The sequence below is a fragment of the Pan troglodytes genome, chromosome 18 (assembly GCF_028858775.2).
Source record: "Pan troglodytes isolate AG18354 chromosome 18, NHGRI_mPanTro3-v2.0_pri, whole genome shotgun sequence".
Taxonomy (NCBI): domain Eukaryota; kingdom Metazoa; phylum Chordata; class Mammalia; order Primates; family Hominidae; genus Pan; species Pan troglodytes.
Genome location: NC_072416.2, coordinates 28,119,820 through 28,138,216, shown reverse-complemented (window position 1 = coordinate 28,138,216; position 18,397 = coordinate 28,119,820). Strand labels below are relative to the sequence as shown.

General features: G+C 39.8%; 1 long non-coding RNA gene across 1 annotated transcript in view; it reads right to left on the bottom strand.

Moving 5' to 3' along the window:
• Positions 1 to 18,397, bottom strand: part of LOC129137322 (uncharacterized) — a 323,240-nt gene that overhangs the window by 66,099 nt on the left and 238,744 nt on the right. Inside the window, exons 5-7 of the long non-coding RNA XR_010152318.1 lie at positions 17,702 to 17,830; positions 12,512 to 12,658; positions 9,763 to 10,075 (exon numbers count right to left, since the gene is read on the bottom strand). This is a non-coding gene — a long non-coding RNA (uncharacterized LOC129137322). The remainder of the gene's footprint in view (positions 1 to 9,762; positions 10,076 to 12,511; positions 12,659 to 17,701; positions 17,831 to 18,397) is intronic.

The window sequence follows — 18,397 nt, the reverse complement described above, 5'->3', positions numbered from 1 at the left end:
AAAACTGTATTCATCTGCATCACCTTAGGGCAGAGACAGGATTAAGGTGGAGCAAGTAAAACACTCGACATTCATGCAAAATTTAAGGGCACCCTCAAAAAAACTCAGTAATCAAGATAAATCATCTTTTGATGCACTTTTTTTTTTTTGAGACACAGTCTGACTCTGTCTCCCAGGGTGAGTGCAATGACACGATCATGGCTCACTGCAGCCTTGACCCCCCTGGTCCAAGCCATCCTCCCACTTCAGCCTCCTGAGTAGCTGGGACTACAGGAGCACACCACCATGCTAGACTAATTTTTGATTTTTTTGTAGGCAGCTCTCATATGACCAGTCATTGCTAAAGTGGAATAAATGGTCAGCTTTCTGTGAGTTTAGTTCAGGAGAATGAATGGGCAATTTCTGCCTGATTAACAGCTTTACTTAAATCAGGCAGTCATGATTCCAGTCCTAGCACTACAGATAACTCTCCGTGACTCTGAGTAAGTTGCTTAACCTCTCTGTGTCTCAGCTTTCTTATCTATATTCACTCGTGACTTATTCATGAAACGTACAGATTAATTGATGGTCTTCTTTGTTTCAGATACTCTGCTGAGCACTTAAAAACGTCATGTTGCTCAGGCTGGTCTGGAGCTCCTGGATACAAGAAATCCTCCCGCTTGGTCTCCCACAGTGCTGGGATTACAGGTGTGAGCCACCATACCTGGCCTTTGATGCAATATTTTAAAAAATCAAAATTAATGGAAAAATCTACAATGAACAAATGCCAAAATTTTAAATAAAGATAGGATTGATACTTAAAAAGAAGAGATGTATTTTTATCAAAACAGGCTTATGTTGTAGTTGTGTGCGTGCATGTGTGTGTGTGTGTTTTAAGCATCATTCTCATATCTCAGAGGTTTAACAAAGTGACCAGTCATTTACTGTTCTTGCTACAAATTCAGTGAGGGTCTTCATGAGCTCTTTTTCCCACAGTCAGACAGAGATCCAGTTGGCCTCTGTGACTGGTGCAGATTGAGTTATGTGCTAACTCAACTAATTATGACCATAATAAAATGGTTGTTGTTTTCAGCCTCTAAGATTTGGAGGAGCGTGGAATACATCAAAAACAGACCAGAAAAAAATTTGCTACTTGGAGTGGGGTGTTGCCATTAGAAGGAGAAATAAAAATAAACTAAGACATGTCACATTGTCTTTAGGACTGAGTTGCAGCCCAGAGATTTAGCAGCCTCAAGAAGTTTTAGTGAAGGCTTGAAGTTCAGTGAGGAATTTGTTATTAAAGACTGGAGAAAAAGGGATAAGTGTCCTTAATGGTAAAAGGTTTGGCAACATTTTTGCCTGAGGTAATGTGGAAAGCAGAAAATATACATGATGAACTTACAGATTTGGCTAAGGAGATTCCCAGGAAGAATGTGGAAAGTGCCAGTTAGTTTTATTTAGCTACATGTAAGAAAGTACAAATAGAGACAGATGAGCTAAAAAAAAAAAAAGGAATTCTGTAGCTTTCAATAAGAATTTAGAGGAAATATTAAGGAAAAAAGACCTGTATGTTTAAAAATAAAATCATTCCTCATTCCCAGACTTTCAAGACAGCAAAATGATCTCAACACAAGAAATGGCCTCAGGGTACAGATCATCTCAAGGATAAAACTGAGACCCTCTGTTAATACCTCAGAAAGATTTATAGGCACGCCTCATGGACCCTCTCAAAGAGACAAAAAGGTTTCTAAGCATCTTAAGGGTGTCGTCTCACAATATTCTGACTCTAAAATAAAGCTGGAGAGGGAAATGTCATAAAGAGATTTGTGGGTATTGTTTTTGTCTAATGAGGTGAAACCCAATAAGATTTACAGAAAACTCACATAGTATTTATGATAATTTTTCTTTTTTTTTTTGAGACAGAGTCTCTCTCTGTAACCTAGGCTGGAGTGCAGCGGCATGATCTTGGCTCACTGCAGCCCTGATCCCCTGGGCTCAAGTGATCCTTCCACCTCAGCCTCCCAAGTAGCTGGGACTACAGGCACACGCCACCACGCCCAGCTAATTTTTGTGTTTTCTGTAGAGACAGGGTTTTACCACGTTGCCCAGGCTGTTATTGAACTCCTGAGCTCAAGCGATTTGCCCACCTTTGCCTTCCAAAGTGCTGGGATTATAGGCACGAGCTGAGCCACCCGGCAATAATTTTTTTTTGAGACAGAATCTTGCTCTGTTTCCCAGGCTAGAGTTACAGTAGTGTGCCAAATCTCACTTCAGCCTCGATCTCCTAGGCTCAAGCAATCCTCCTGCCTCAGCCTCCCGAGTAGCTGGGACTACAGGCATGCACCACCGTGCCCGGCTATTTTTATTTTTTGTAGGAATGGGGTCTTGCTATGTTGCCCAGGCTCATCTTGAACTCCCAGGCTCAAGTGATCCTCCTGCCTTGGCCTCCCAAAGTGCTGGAATTATAGGCATGAGCCACCACAACTGGCTATTTATTTATTTATTTTTGTGTGATGATTAAATTGGTGGAAGTACCAGCAACTTATACAGAAAGGGAGAAAAATAGTATATATATATAAAAAAGAAGCCTATGGATCTCCAACTTATTCTGGGAAGGAAAAAGGGAGATACAGCTATTCAGTTGCATACCTGATCTATCTTATGCGAGAAAGTGGTCTCAGAGCATGGAACCAAGAGCCATAGCAAATCATTTTCAGGGAGTAAAACGGAGCCCATGTTCTTTGACAAGCAACATGTTCTTAACAGGATTTCAGAATCACTATGGACCCCATATTCCTCCATTGTGATTATTCTATCTGTATTTCTATGACATGTTGGATGTATTTGGGCAATAAAGAGCTTAGCTCTTTAATCCACAAGTCTTCAGATCAAGAGGAATCATTCTCAAAGAACCACATCCAAAGATCTGCATCCATGCCAAGACCTGATTTTGATTATGATATCCTGGAATATGAGCCAATGCCATGATGATGTGAGGCTTTGGTAGTCTTGGAAGATGAAGGTAGTAAATGTGTTTTTCAAGAGAGAAGAATATATTTGTGGCCAAAGGGCAGATTGTGGTAAATGAAAGATGACCACAGACTTTTTGACACTCATCCCATCTATGCCTTCCTACTATTTTGAATTTGGGGTAGGCTGTGACTTCTCTGATCTCTAGAGTATGGTAGAAGTAAGCTATGCCAGTTCAGAGCCCAGGCTTTAAGAGGTGGAAACTAGTAGTTTCCACCGTAGACTCTTGGAAGTCTGGTTGAGTTATGCTGCAGAAGCAATGATCCCCAAAACTCCATGATTTGTTTCTTACTCCTATTTCAAGTTGAGTTAACTGCAACTCTGGCCCACATCTTCTTCATTAGGGGAGCAGGATAAGTAGACTGTTTGTATCTGGACCATATGAGGCTTGTGGCAGAGGGAGATAACGACATGGAGTAACCATATGTTGGCTCCTGGAGCTTTTCCTTGGACAAGTCACACTGCACATCTGCTCACAATCCATTGACAAAAACCAGTCATGTGGCCTGTGTCTAACTGCAAGGAGACTTGGATATGTGAGGGAGTTCTTGAATATTAAGCCCATATCTTTATATCTTATTTATTTCTTTTATTTTACTTTAAGTTCTGGGATACATGTGCAGAATATGCAGGTTTGTTACCTAGGTATACATGTGCCGTGATGGTTTGCTGCACCTATCAACCATCATCTAGGCTTTAAACCCTGCATGCATTAGGTATTTGTCCTAATGCTCTCCCTCCCTTTGCCCCCAACCCCCCGACAGGCCCTGGTGTGTCAGGGGGAAAATTATCAATATTATAGAAATGCATCTTGCTCTGAGGGCTATTTAAAAGGTCAGTAATTCCTTGAATCTCAAGTCAGAAGACCCAAGACAAGGCATTACCAAATCTCCTGTCTTTTTGAAGCATGGAGTCCTAGTGGAATTTTTATTTAATTTTTGAGAAATGTTTAAAATATGGCCAGAGTGGCATTCTGAATATTGTAGAGTAGTTCAAACTACTTAAGCTAGTATTTTCCATGGAAATCTTGGAGAGAAAAATGAAATGACTATGCCCAAATCAAAATCTTTCCTAGAAGTCCCCCAGGAGTTTCTTTTTGAAAAACCATTCTGGCAACATCTGGGACTGAATTTTACAGTTCTAAGATTGGAAGCAGGGAGACCAGATAGGAAGCTGTTGCAGTAATGTGGGCCAAAAATAATGAATTCTTGGCCAGGGTGGGGAAGTTGGAGGTGGAATGAGGGAATGCATTCCAAAGATATTCTGGAGACAGAATTGAAAGAACTTCAGGAACAAATGGTAGCAGGTGGGAAATCCAAAAAGTCAGAAATCAAGGGAGAAAAACTGCATCACAACACATTCCACAAGTCGAAATAAATCATGATGGATCAAATATTCTAAAAATGAAAAATTTAAATCCAAAAATAAAATAAGGGTAAAAGTTATTGCCTTTCTTTTTATAAGTAGGAAACAAAAAAAAAGATAAAAATTGAGAAATTTGACTACAAGGGTTTTAAAAGTGCCTGCATTCTTCCCATATATATGTGCACAAGGTTAAAAGTCAAAGGAAAACAAAGTATCAAGTGGGGAATAAAGGTTGCAGCACAGATAAAAGTGAATGTCCCTAATATGTAAAGATTGGTTACAAATCAATGATAAAATGTGAACTCCTAAATCAAAACTGGTCAAAAGACATGAAAAGGCAACTCACAAAATAAAAAATACTAATCACCAATAAATATATAACATTTATTTTCACTAATGATCAAATAAATTCAAAATTTTAAATGTGGCACGAGCCTTTTCCATGAGATTACAAATACTGAAAATATTTACAAAACCTAACATTGACAATCATTTTGAAGAAAGAATACTCCTAATCACTGTTAATGAACATGTAAACTAATATAATTGTTCTGGAGGGAAGTATGACAATATTTTAACAATTTTTAATGAAAATACCTTTGATCCAGCAATCTGACCAATCTGACATTAAGGACTTTATGGGAAGAAGGCAGTTGTGCAACTACTTTATATTAAAAGTATGTTTAAGGATATTTGTTGTAGAAATGCTTGTTGGAACTCTTAATGCTCATTAGTAAGGAGAACTTGTTAAATAAATTATAGTATATTCATTAAAAATGAAATACAGCCCTTGTAGATGTAAATGTATTGACTTGTAAAGCTGGCTAAATCATATTATTTAATAAAAAATAATGCTACAGTATTTTATTGTCTGATCACAAATGTACAACTTTATGTTTAAGATGAAATCATCATCTTATGCAAAAAGGGGCATTTTCCATGAAGACACTGGGGATTCTCACAGCCTCTCAGAATAGAACTACAGCCAGAGCCAGCGGCACATATTGTCAAAACTCTCAGTCTTTCTGCTTTTCTTCCCTGAATACAGGTGATATTCTTAAGGCTCAGTCTACTAATCTCTTCTGTTTTCTAGTCCATATGGTAGAAAACTTGTCACTAATATCATATTCCAAATTTGCATTTCTTCAGTTCAACCAAGCAGCCAGGCTAGACTAGAATATTTTGGCCTCAACTCCAAGTCCTCAAGAATCCACTCTGATTGGCCCAATCCAGCTCTGGTTTAATAACTGTTAATTGGATAATAATGTCATACTGTCTAAAATTGTTCCCAGTGGTAATGAAGTGGGAGAGGGAGATGAGGGAGCTTGTTTCTATAAGATGAGGATAATTCCCAGAAAATCCAAGATGGAAGAACTAGTCAAATAAAGCAACTGGCATTCAGTATACTGTACCATTTGCTGCCTAGAAAACACAAATAGTCACTTTCTCCCATAATTTTTTTTTAACAGTCTTGCTCTGTCACCCAGGCTGGAGTGCAGTGACACAATCTGGGCTCACTGCAACCTCCACCGCCTAGGTTCAAGCAATTCTCCTGCCTCAGCCTCTAGAGTAGCTGGGACTACAGGCATGCACCACCACACCCAGCTAACTTGTATTTTTAGTAGAGACGGGGTTTCGCCATGTTGGCCAGGCTGGTCTTGAACTCCTGGCCTCAGGTGATCTGCCCGCCTCCGCCTCCCAAAGTGCTGGGATTACAGGCATGAACCACTGCACCTGGCCCCCCCATACATTTTAAAACTACGACATTGCAAACGCAAGCAGGAAACACAGTAGGAAACACAGTAGGAAAGAGTAGCTACTTCCTACGTGCTGTCAAGATCCAGCTCTCTGGGTGATGCATCTTTTTTTCTCCAGTACCACATCTAACCGATCCATATTATCCATTATTATAAGAAAAATCCAAAACTGAATACAAAAAAATGGAGGAAAATGGCATAACTACAATAAAGACTATCATTTAAAAATGACAGTGATGTACCAACTATTTCTTGGCCACTGGCGCAGAGCACACACTCTATTGCAGGGTTTCTCAACCTTGACACTACTGACATTTTGAGCCAGATGATGCTTTGCTGTGGGGACTTGGTTACATCAGCCCTTTACCTGCTAGACGCCAGGAACACTTTCCCCAGTTATGACAATCGAAAATGACTACAGACATTGCCAAATATCCCGTGGGGCAAAATCATGACCAGGTGGTCTATTAGAACACTCTATTAGAACAGGTCTATTGGTCTATTAGAACAGTCAGGGATGGTTTGTAACAATTAAGCAACAGGGGCAGAAGATCTCATAATGGGAAAATAAGTGTCTTGTTCTGAAATGTTTCTACCCTAAAGTCTTCCTAAGGAAAACATCTCCATTGCCTAGTTATGTTAGGAACCACCTCTGTGAGGAGGGAATTGGGGATGATTTTCCTATCAGGGAAATGATGTCAACTAAGCAGTATACTCCCTGTTATTGTAGGTATTTGGGACCAGGAGGAGCTGCCTTGAGAAGAGGCAAGTCCAGGTCATTGTCTTCCAAGCTTGGAATTCTTCTGAATATACAACTCCCTAAAAGAATCAATAAGCTGCCTATCAGTCTCCTTATTAAGAACTTATTTTCCGGCTGGGAGAAGTGGCTCACTCCTGTAATCCCAACACTTTGGGAGGCCAAGGCAGGTGGATCATTCAGGAGTTCGAGACCAGCCTGGCTAACATGGTGAAACCCTGTCTCTACTAAAAATACAAAAATTATCCAGGCGTGGTGGCGCGAGCCTGTAATCCCAGCTACTCTGGAGGCTGAGGAAGGAGAATTGCTTGAGCCCTGGAGGCAGAGGTTGCAGTGAGCCGAGATTGCGCCACTGCATTCTGGCCTGGGCCACAGAATGAGACTCTGCCTCAAAAAATAAAAATAAAAATAAAAAAAGAACCTATTTTCCTGATAGCCTATGACAGAGAGTTTATCAGGCGTGCCCTTTGAACACCCATCCAGTGTTTTGTCTCACGTTCCTGGCCACTCTTTGTCAACCTCACGGCAGGACAGGATCTTCCTACAATGTTGCCCCTATCTTCAGTTTTTATTCCAATCAAGTGTGCTTTACACAGTATCCTTCATCCAACATGAATTATACTGTAATAAGTGTTTTGTGGGGGTGAAATAAAACTGTTCATCTTTCCTGACTTTTCCCACCTTTTCCCTAATATCCCCAATCTAGTACAAGTAGTCCATTTTCTTAACCCCCATATTATGTTTATAATATAGCAAAGAATCCATTCCCTGCCATTCAGCAAGGCATATTTGATCTTAATTTGCTTCTGAAGGCTAGCTAAGATTTCTATACAAGATGCCCACTACTGGGACGACTAATTGTGAACATGTGTTAGGTGGAAGGAGGATTTTGTTATCTTCTTTCAAGATGTATACAAAATAACAGTTCCTTCAGTAATCATGATTGGTAGAGTTGCCTCCAAAACGGGAGCAATTCCAAAAAAAAAAGGACAAATCGTTGTTTAGACAGTTTTGAGTCCACGTTGGAGAGACAGGCTAGGAGGAGAAAAGATGGCTATTAAAATGTTAACCTTTTCTCTGCAACTTCGCCAGTGCTTTTACATTGTTGGTGGGAATGTAAATTAGTTCAACCATTGTGGAAGACAGTGTGGCGATTTCCTAAAGATTTAGAAGCAGAAATACCATTTGACCCAGGAATCCCATTACTGGATATATACTCAAAGGAATATAAATCATTCTATTATAAAGATACATGCATGTGTATGTTTATTGCAGCACTATTTACAATAGCAAAGACGAGGAATCAACTCAAATGCCCATCAATAATAGACTGGATAAAGAAAATGTGGTATATATACACCATGGAATACTATGAAGCCATAAAAAGGAATAATATCATGTCCTTTGCAGGGACATGGATGGAGCTGGAAGCCAATTATCCTCAGCAAACGAATGCAGGACCAGAAAACCACACACCAGATATTCTCACTTATAAGTGGGAGCTGAAAAATGAGAACACATGGACAGAGGGAGGGGAACAACACTCACCAGGGACTGTCAGGGGAGGGCAGGAGCTGGGAAAGCATTAGGGAAAAGAGCTAAATGCACGCTGGGCTTAATACCTAAGTGATGGGTTGACAGGTGCAGCAAACCACCCTGGCACATGTTTACCTATGTAACAAACCTGCACGTCCTGCACATGTACCCCGGAACTTAAAAAATAAAATAAAATAACTTTTTTTAAAAAATGAAATGTTAGCCTTAGTTATCTACAGGAGCTGAATATTAGGATAATTTTTATCAGTCCACTTTGCACTATTCTGGGCATTGCTTTAAATTTTTAGTAATTATCTGTCAACTTTAAAATCAGAAAAATAATTCCACTACGTTAAAAGCAATAAAAATAAATTTCCAGAGAATAAGGATTTGGCTAAGAGAACTACAAAGGAAGTAGTGAGAGTTAAGAGAAAAACAAAACAAAACAAAAAAAACCAACAATAGAAAAATGTCAATTAAGAAAGTTACGAAAAATGTCAATTAAGAAAGTTACGAAGCAATTTTCAGTAAGAAACGGAGTACTCAGATGCTGTAGAGAGGTCAATTAAGAAAAGGATCAATATCTTCCCCTTACAGTTAACAATTGGTTCTTTGGTGATCTTGGAAGGTTTCAGTTTAGGAGCTGGGGAAGGAGTCAGAATAGAGCAGGTAAGGGAGGAACAGTGGAAGGAGAGAGAACAAATTTGGGGAATGAATGGCTACTGAGGAGCATACATTGCTATGCCCCTTGGTGAAGGATATGAAACAGATAACAGACCCTGAATCGTCCTTGGCCAATGAGAAAGAGCACCTGGGCTTTGAGTCTAGCAGTCAGACCTCATTTCACACAGCAGACGTAAATTTTCAGAACTAAGATATTCATGGAGGGGAGCAAACTTCAGCTTCCCCGAAACCTGACTGAAGAGAGCCCAAAAGTGCTTTTCTCCTTCACGCAGTTGCACACTTAGGAAAAGCAGAATTCCAACATCTGCTGCTCTCTATTGAGCTCCAGGTTCACACTTCCCACTGGTACAGGACGAATCTATTTGGAAGTCCACTGGTGTTTCAACCCCAATATATCAAAATGAATTCCTTACCTTAATAACTGACCTCCTGTGTTCTGATCTTGAATAGAAAGCATCACCATCCACCTAATTTCCAGACTTTATAGTCATCCTCAATGTCTCACCAATTCTTGATTTCAACTTCTAATTGCTGTCAAATTTGTCTTCTTATTTCCTACCCACTACCAGTTCTGGAAATTCGTTCTGGACTTCATCATTTCTTACAGAGACAACAAATGATTCCATAACTGGTCTTTCTGCCTCCAGTGCTTACCTCTTCATTCCATTCTCCATATGTGTACCCAGGGTGATTGCTGCAAAACCTAAGATGGAGCTGGGCACTTTGGGAGGCCGAAGTGGGAGGGTCACTTTGAGCTCAGGAGTTTGAGACCAGCCTGGGCAACATGGTGAAACCCCATCTATACAAAGAATACAAAAAAAAATTAGCTGGGCATGGTGGCTTACACCTGTGGCCCTAGCTACTTGAGAGGCTGAGGTGGGAGAATTGCTTGGGCCTGAGAAGCAGAGGTTGCAGTGAGCCAAGATCGAGCCACTGTACTCCAGCCTGGGTGACAGTGAGATCCTGTCTAAAAACAAAACAAAACAAAACAAAAACTAAGATCATCTAAAATCATTTCATGGCTATTCATCAACCCCAACATAATGTGGTAAGACTTAAAGATGAAGGATAAGGTCTTTTTATTAATTGGCTCAAGCCCGAGTACCTTACAAATGTAATATACCACCACCACTTCCCACACACTTTATACTTTAACTACATGAAACTATCTTAGGAAATTTGCAGCCAGGTCCTAGAACATAAAAGTCCATCTTCTTGGAAAATTTTCTCCCTCTCTTTACCTGGAAAACTCCTATATATTAAATGGAGAGCAAGAACATCATTTGTTTTGTGAAGTTTTGACCCTCTCAAGGGAAAAGGCCTTGTCTTTATTATTTTTGCATCACTCCTGCCTTGCATGGTACCTGGAAATCAGCAGGAGATGAAAGAAAAATTGAACGTTTGTGCTTCACTCTTGAAGTTCTTGAAGCACAGTCAACTCAACCACTGAATAAGCCCCAGTGAGCACATTTAAAAAGTCATGAACAATAGATAATGTTTCTCTTAACTCCCAACATTTTCCCTTTTAAAACTATTTGAGTGCCAAGCACAGTGGCTCACAACTATAATCCCGGTATTTTGGGAAGCCAGGGCAGGAGGATTACTTGAGCTCAGGAGTTCGAGGCGAGCCTGGGCAATATACTGAGACCTTGTGTCTACAAAAAATAGAAAAAAAAAATAGCTGGGTATGTGGAGCACATCTGTAGTCCCAGCTACCTGGGAGGCTGAGGTGGGAGGATTGTTTGAATTCAGGAGGTTGAGGCTGCAGTGAGCCATGATTTCTCCATTGCACTCCAGCCTGGGTGACAGAGACCCTATCTCAAAACAAACAAGAAAAATCTATTTAATCACTATATCAGTCATATCAGTCATTATATAAATGTGTGGGTATTTTCCAGGCACTACATGAGAGTCAGGGAATGCAATGGTAAACAATATACATATCTTGCTCTTGAGAAGCTTAGAATCTAGTATGATTCTCAATTGTTTGCACTTACTTCCATCTCCTTGCCTCTGAATTCCTTGCTGAATACAGCAACCTACTAACTAACGCTTGACCTTGCATTTTGGACACTGGCACTGCTGAATGGCTTTTGGCTTCTTCTCTACTTGCTCTGGCTTTGAAGTATTCCAAAATCACTAGGGATAACTACATTTTCGCCCTGGGACACTGTGAGAACACAAATGCTGCTCTGACCCCTGACTGCTATCCCTGGTTTTATCAAACCTGACTTCTTTGAAAATATTTGGGAAAAATGAATGGCTAAAGAATTTTTCAGTCCCTTTTTCTCCTATGACCTTCTTTATTACTTTTGACGCACAGTAGTTTTTGTGTCATTTGCTCCATTCATGTTGAGGACTATAGCATGCAAGACAGAGGGTCTTAGATGCAGACAATAAATTTTCAAGCTGTCCTTTTCAGCTTTGCAAGTGAAAGAGGGATGCAGGGCTGAATGGAGGAGGATGAGGAGCTCGAGTGAACTGTCAGTTTCAAGAAGGTCATTGAGTATGTTCAGGCTGCCAAGTTCCTGGGATTGTTCCCAAACTCCCACAGTGCTGCCTCAATCTGGCTATGGACTCTGTGCCATAGACTAGGATCTGTGGCTCATTCCATGGAACTAAGCCAGGTTTCTCTGGGGTCTCAGATGCTTCCATGGGTGTCAACTGGGTACCTCAATAAGTCACATTCTTGCCTTCAGCTTTCACATTTGTATTTTCTGGTCAGAACTAACAATTAAAATAGTTTATTATATTTAGAGTAAATAATAATATAATTCTATATTATTCTGTCTATGTAAGTACGCTTGAAGCATCTTTAAAATCTCCAAAATGGCTATGCTGGGCAGGACCATGGAGAGCATCCAATGCATCCTCCCACTGTGTCTAACTCACTTCTAGAAGCATGGCTGCAACAGTAACAACACAATTAATGTTACCACTGGAACCCCTCTTCTTGGAATTACTGAAATATCTTCCAGGTGTTGCATAAGAAAAGTATTGAATAACCTTAAAAGGCATACTTATTGTGGAGTAATAATGATAAAATTGAGTGAACAGTTATTACATGCCAGTTCATATTATAATAATTTTCTATGTAGTAACTCATTTAACTCTCCAAATTATTGTTTTTCTTACTTTACAGTAGAAGGGAAACTAAGGCATAGAGTCACAAGTAGTAAACATGAAGCTTTTGCAATATCTCTTCTTCTGAAGTACACAACTTTAGCTACACCCAAGGTAAGTTGATACCCCCCCACCACCCCTTTTTTTTAGACATGGTTTCACTCCGTTGCCCAAGCTGCAGTGCAGTGGCACAGTGATGGCTCACTGCAGCCTTGACCTCCCGGGCTCATGTGATCCTCCCACCTCAGTCTCCCAGGTAGCTGAGACTACAGGTGCTCACCTGCATGCCTAGCTAAGGGTGCTGTCTCTTGAAGTGTTCAGAATGTCCTCTTTGTACTTCATGTCCTCAAATTTTACTATGAAGTAGGTGTCCATGTATGGGCCCTTTCTTCATTCATCTTCCTTAGTAGCCAGCGGGCCCTTTGATCTGAAAAGAATATCTTTATTCAACTCTGGGGAGTTTTCTTATGTTATCTACTTAGTTATTTGCATTTCTCCATTCTATCTATTGTCATGAAACACATGTTAAACATATCATACCATCTTGGTATGGCCTAATCACCCCAAATCTAAACTGTAGTATGGAGAAAATGTCTTATAAAAGTGGTCTTTGACTGTCAATGCATCAGAATCTTCTTGAGAAATTTTTGAAAATCCAGATGTTTGGAATCTCAAAGATTCTGATTCAGGAAGTTTTGATTGAAGCACAGGTATCTATATATTTTTTAAATGTCCACAAGTAACTGTGCAACTTAGAAACTGAGAACCTCTCTCTTTGTAGGAATAAACAATATACGTGTTTTCACCTGTGTCAGAGGTAGACAAGTGATGAAGAATTCTGGATCCTGATCAAGTATCCCCAGTAAAAAGGAGAGAGAAATGTGGTATTATGCAAATACGAACTGAAGATACTCAGTGTGTACTCCTAAGGTTCTTTCCATTTTATTGACTCTAGCTTTCGAAGTTTTCTTAAATTGCGTCTACTTGGCCACAGTCTACTCCCCCATATGTTGTGAGCTGTTGCCTCCAAATTTGTCTCTCCATAAATCTGATCATTTCTGCTTTCTATACATTAGCAATGCCTCAAATTTTCTTATCTACTAATGGCAACCCTCCTTGTTTTCCATGCCATTATGAATTTATTCTTTTTCACAGCTCCTCTATTCCTTCAAGAAATTTTGAAGGCAAAGGATGCAGCTGTGTCTGCTCCTTCCACCCTCAGGAGCCAATTCCTCCTTTCACTTTCTCTGAATTTGATTTTAGGAGGTACTGTTTTTATCTACTATGGAAGAGAACTTCATCAGTTCAACTCAAGGATGAAATTCAAGGAGGATTTCAACATATTTTTTTCCCTATAAAAAAGGCTTGAGGCCAAATGTAGAGAAATGACCTCCTTCTTAAGTCCTATTTGTCAGCTAGGCTTGGAAAGAGTTCCCTTCCTCCAGAAAGTCCTTCTTACTATTCATCTTTCTTCCTCCACATCCATATGACTGCCCTCACTCCCTGACATATGGCATATACTCATAATGCTTGTCCTAAAAGGAGTTTCCAGCTGGACTGGAGCTGGAAAGACCCCTGGATCACGCTGATTATATTTCAGTAGAGAGCCAATTTCCAGATTCACCCTGGCGTACAATTTGGATGCTAAAAAGTCTCTTAGCATGCGATTTCGATGCTAAGTGAAGGATGCTTGTTTTCAATGGAACAAAACAATTCTGTAGAGCAAAAAGCTAGAAAGGACACTGGAGCCATAGCTTTCAGATCCCTTAACCAAAATGTTCAAGAGATAGAAAAACTGCAGAATACAAAGAGATGCTTAAATTTTCCCATGGACAAGGCTTATTTTATAAATCAAGAAAAATAACAGGAATACTCAAAGGATAGTGAATAACTGAAATTATTTTTAAGTTTGTTTCTCCAGGCTGGACTGCAGTGGTGTGATCTTGGCTCACTGCAGCCTCTGCCTCCTGGGTTCAACCGATTCTCCTGCCTCAACCTCCTCAGTAGCTGGGATTACAGGTGTGCACCACCACACCCAGCTAATTATTGTATTTTTAGTAGAGATGGGGTTTCACCATGTTGGCCAGGCTGGCCTTGAACTCCTGACCTCAAGTGGTCCACCTGCCTCGGCCTCCCAAAGTGCTGGAGGCATGAGCCTTGGTGCCCGGCCTCATTTTTAAGTTTTAACATTTTAACTCCCATATCTGATTCCCCTTGCACAGTGGGATGCTGGCTAATACTGATATGACCAACCTAGAACATAGAGCCGCCAGTGACACAGTGAGGACAATGTTTTGTCAGTGGCTTTGCCACATGGAGCTGGAAGAAAGTACCAATTCAAGACTTGGAACAGGAAGCCTGAACCTTGGTTGCATCTTAGAATGACACCAATGTCCCAGCTGTCCCTAGACCAGTGACAGCAATATTTCTGAGCGTGAAATCTAGTCCTTAATATTTTTAAAGCTTCCCAAATACTTCCAATTTGCAGACAAGGTTGAGTGGGCAATTGTAAGGTGAGCATTGTGAACTGTGATAGAAAGCTAAGGAAGTTAAAGATTTAGGAAAAGGGAAAACAACCGAGGGTGACAATGTGCAGATAACATTCAGGAGACTGTTTAATTGGACAGGATGAAATAGATATTGATGTTCTCTAAGGCTCTAGGAAAAGCCCCAAACTATCACACCAGTCTTGCCCCATACCTACAACATACCCAGCATGGTGACGGATAGCAGAGCTATGATTTATGAGACCTCATCTTGCCTTCAAGAAGTCAATAGTGTGGTGGGAAAAGATATATAAGTGACTAATTATGTCCATCAGAGTAAATCTGCAGAAAGATAAACTTTCAAATCGCTGTTGGAGCAAGGAGGAGGGAATGATACCATTAAGTCTGACTTGTGATTGAAGGGTACCAGAAAAGACATCAAAGAAAAGATGATCACTGAGCAGAAGCTTCAAGTATGAATTAAAGTTTCCTGAGCAGCCATGGAAGATGAAACATTCTAAGCAAGGAGATCAGAAAAAATAAAGTCATACCCATGAAGGGTTTGATTTGACAGTTGTGTCAGAGTGGCTATAGTGTAGGGTATGTGTCCAAGAACAGCAGAAGATAGTGTTGACAAGGTAAGATGGAGGGAAATGCTATATTGAGAATTTTGTACTTGATGGACAATGTGGCATGTCACTAGTGAAAGTTTTTAAAAGGAGGGTGACAAGAGCAGATTCATGTGTGTTGTAGAAATCTTCCTGGCTATAACGTGAATTTTGAGTATAGGAGGAATGCATAAAAATAAGATCTACCAGTTGGTTATTACAATGATTTAGGTGTAAACCCTTGCTAAAGCAGTGGCCATGTGAATAGAGGAAAGTGGGACAGACTAACACAGGGAAGATTTTAGAGAAGTTGATAACATGGCTATAGTGAAGAAAATAAATTTAAAAATCAGAAATGATTTTTAGGTTTCTAGCCCGAGTGAATGGGTGGTACCGTGAGCCAAAATGTGGACTAATGGAGTTTTGATGGATTAATTTGAGTTAACGGTGGGTTTAGTTCTGGATGTAAAGTTAACCATCCTATTTCCAACCATTGAAAGGCAAAGACCCTCAACTAACTTGCTCTCTAAAAAGCACATAGATAAACAGATCCCTGAGTTTCCCCAGGAGGCAGACTACCAAGAGCTCCTTGGGAAAGGGTCTGTTTACCTTTCATGGCAGCAACTTAAAGCTATTAATGGTAATTTTCACATGCTCAAGACCCCTTCTGGATTTTTTTTTAATGTAATAGAGTTTATTTGAGCAAAAAGTGATTCGTGAATTAAACAGCACCTAGAACCAAAAGTTTAGAGAGGTAATCCCTGCTTAACATGGGCATTAGCTTTTATAGTCTAAACACAGAAGTAAAGTACAGAAACAACTGGATTGATTACAGGTAGGTACATGCCTTATCTGGGCATGGTCTAATCAGTTGGCTGTCTAGAAATGGCTGAAGCTCAGTTGCTGAGACTCGGTTATCTGTTTCAAAAATGATACTCCTAACTTAAGTGTTGATTTGTTTGTGTACTAAATTCAGTTGCAGGCTGTTACGTAGGAACTCAAAGTATGCAGACAGTGTCAGGCCAATGCCTTCCTGTTTCTTTCTTTTTTTTTTTTTTTTTTTTTTAACAATTTCTCCCTTTTGTTCACCCTCTCAATTTTGAGAGAGTGACAAAAAACCTTGGGAATTGTGACCACTCTGCCACTAACATAATACACTCATTTGGTCTCAGTATGGAATTCACAAGTCACAATGGTGGATTAGTCAAATGATTATTGACCTTGTTGCTGTCCTAGTCATAATCACACTGCTTAACAAACAATGCATAGCTACAAGCAAACATTTAAGACCCTTAAGAGGACACGGTGTGCCAGCAAGACTATTATAATGACTATCAGGAGGATAATACAAGGAAACTGAAGTGTACTCCATAGCAGAGACCTCCCCAAACTGAACTGATTAAAACATATTTAAAAAGTCAAATTTCACACAACATAGACAGTTGAACCATATTTGAGTCCAACTGGTGAAGACTCCTTTTATATCAAGTCAGGATCAGTCATTGGGATTTGCCAAATTCAATAGATATAAACTCAAAGGCCTCTTGAAGCAATGCAGATGATGCTGGTCAGGCGGGGACTGGAGTAAATTAGAAAGTTTAAATACCATCAAAAAAAAAAGCTCTTACTTCAAATGATTATTCTCATGCTTTCATAGAAGATCTGTGTTGCCAGATTTTTGGCTCTTGCAAAAGAAAGTCCTGTTTTTACATGTTGACAAGAAACTTATTAAAAAAAAAAAGAATACTAAACAATGAAACTCACTTGTGACCCCTGGACTTCAAAGCTTCTTGAAGCTGAAGATTTATATATTTGTCTTGTGTTATCACTTTGAGATAACTTAGTGAGAGACAGTTCCAAAAGCCTCTTTCATTTATAAAAGTTGCTCTTTTCATTGGTCCTAAATCTAATGCTTCCAAATATCTCATGATCCTTCTTTATAAGATTCCAGGAATTTAAGAACAATGCCATTTTCAATTTATCCATGTCATTTGTGGTTTTATTGACTTTAATCATAGCTCCTTTCAGCCTTCTTCTTTCTAAACTAATTTTACAGATTATTATTATAGGATAATACTTTCATAGATACAGAAAAGTTTATGTCTAAAAATGATATGATATTGGGTCATCTAAAATCACTAAAACCTCTTCACATTAGAAGAAATCAGAGCCAGATGGACAAAGTAGATGTTCAAAGGTCATACAGCCAATTTCTGGCAGAGAATGATAACCTAGCTTTACTGGCCCTCACTCCTTTGTCTTCCTCGTGTCTGGGCTGAAAGCTCATTGTGGGCTTAACTTGTTTTTCTTTTTGGCTGTATCAGTTAGCTGTTTCTGCATAACAAACAACTCCAAAAATATCAGCAGCATGCTCACATGTGCGTTTGCAGGTCAAGTAGGTTCACTTGTCTTCAGCTACACTCTTCTGGGCTTCACTTCAGATGTCAGATCTGGTTCAAGTCACATGAAGTGGTTCTTCAGTTCTCATTTTGGGATCCAGGTTACCTGGGAGAAAGAATAGTGTCTACCTGAGGTATAGTCTTCTCATGGTGATGACCAAACAGATCTCAGAAGATCAAGCAGAAACATGCAGTGCCTTTAAAGCTTAGACTCAGAATTCATTTCCACCTATATCCCTCTGGCCAAAGCAAGTCATCTGGAAACATTCAATGTCAGTGGGGCAGAGAAGCACATAACCTTATGGAGGTCATGGTGGGAGGAGGCGGTGAGCATATATGGAACACTAATCATGTCTATCATGGCTACCACTAATTGAGGGAATATTGTGTCTGGCACTGTATCAAGCACTTCATTATTGTTAAATGTAACCTTCATGAGAATTCTATGTGGTATGTATAATCACCTCCATCTTACAGATAAAAATATTGAGACCCAGAGAGATCAAACAAGTGGACAGATGCCACATATACTAGTAAGTGGCAGCATAAATCTGAAAAGAGGTCACCAGTGCACACCGACACTCTGCAATGCTGGATCTTTTCTCTCTTCATTCTAAATGTTATTGCCTATTTTCAGAAGCTCAATATATTTGTGAGCCACAAAATGTGTCAT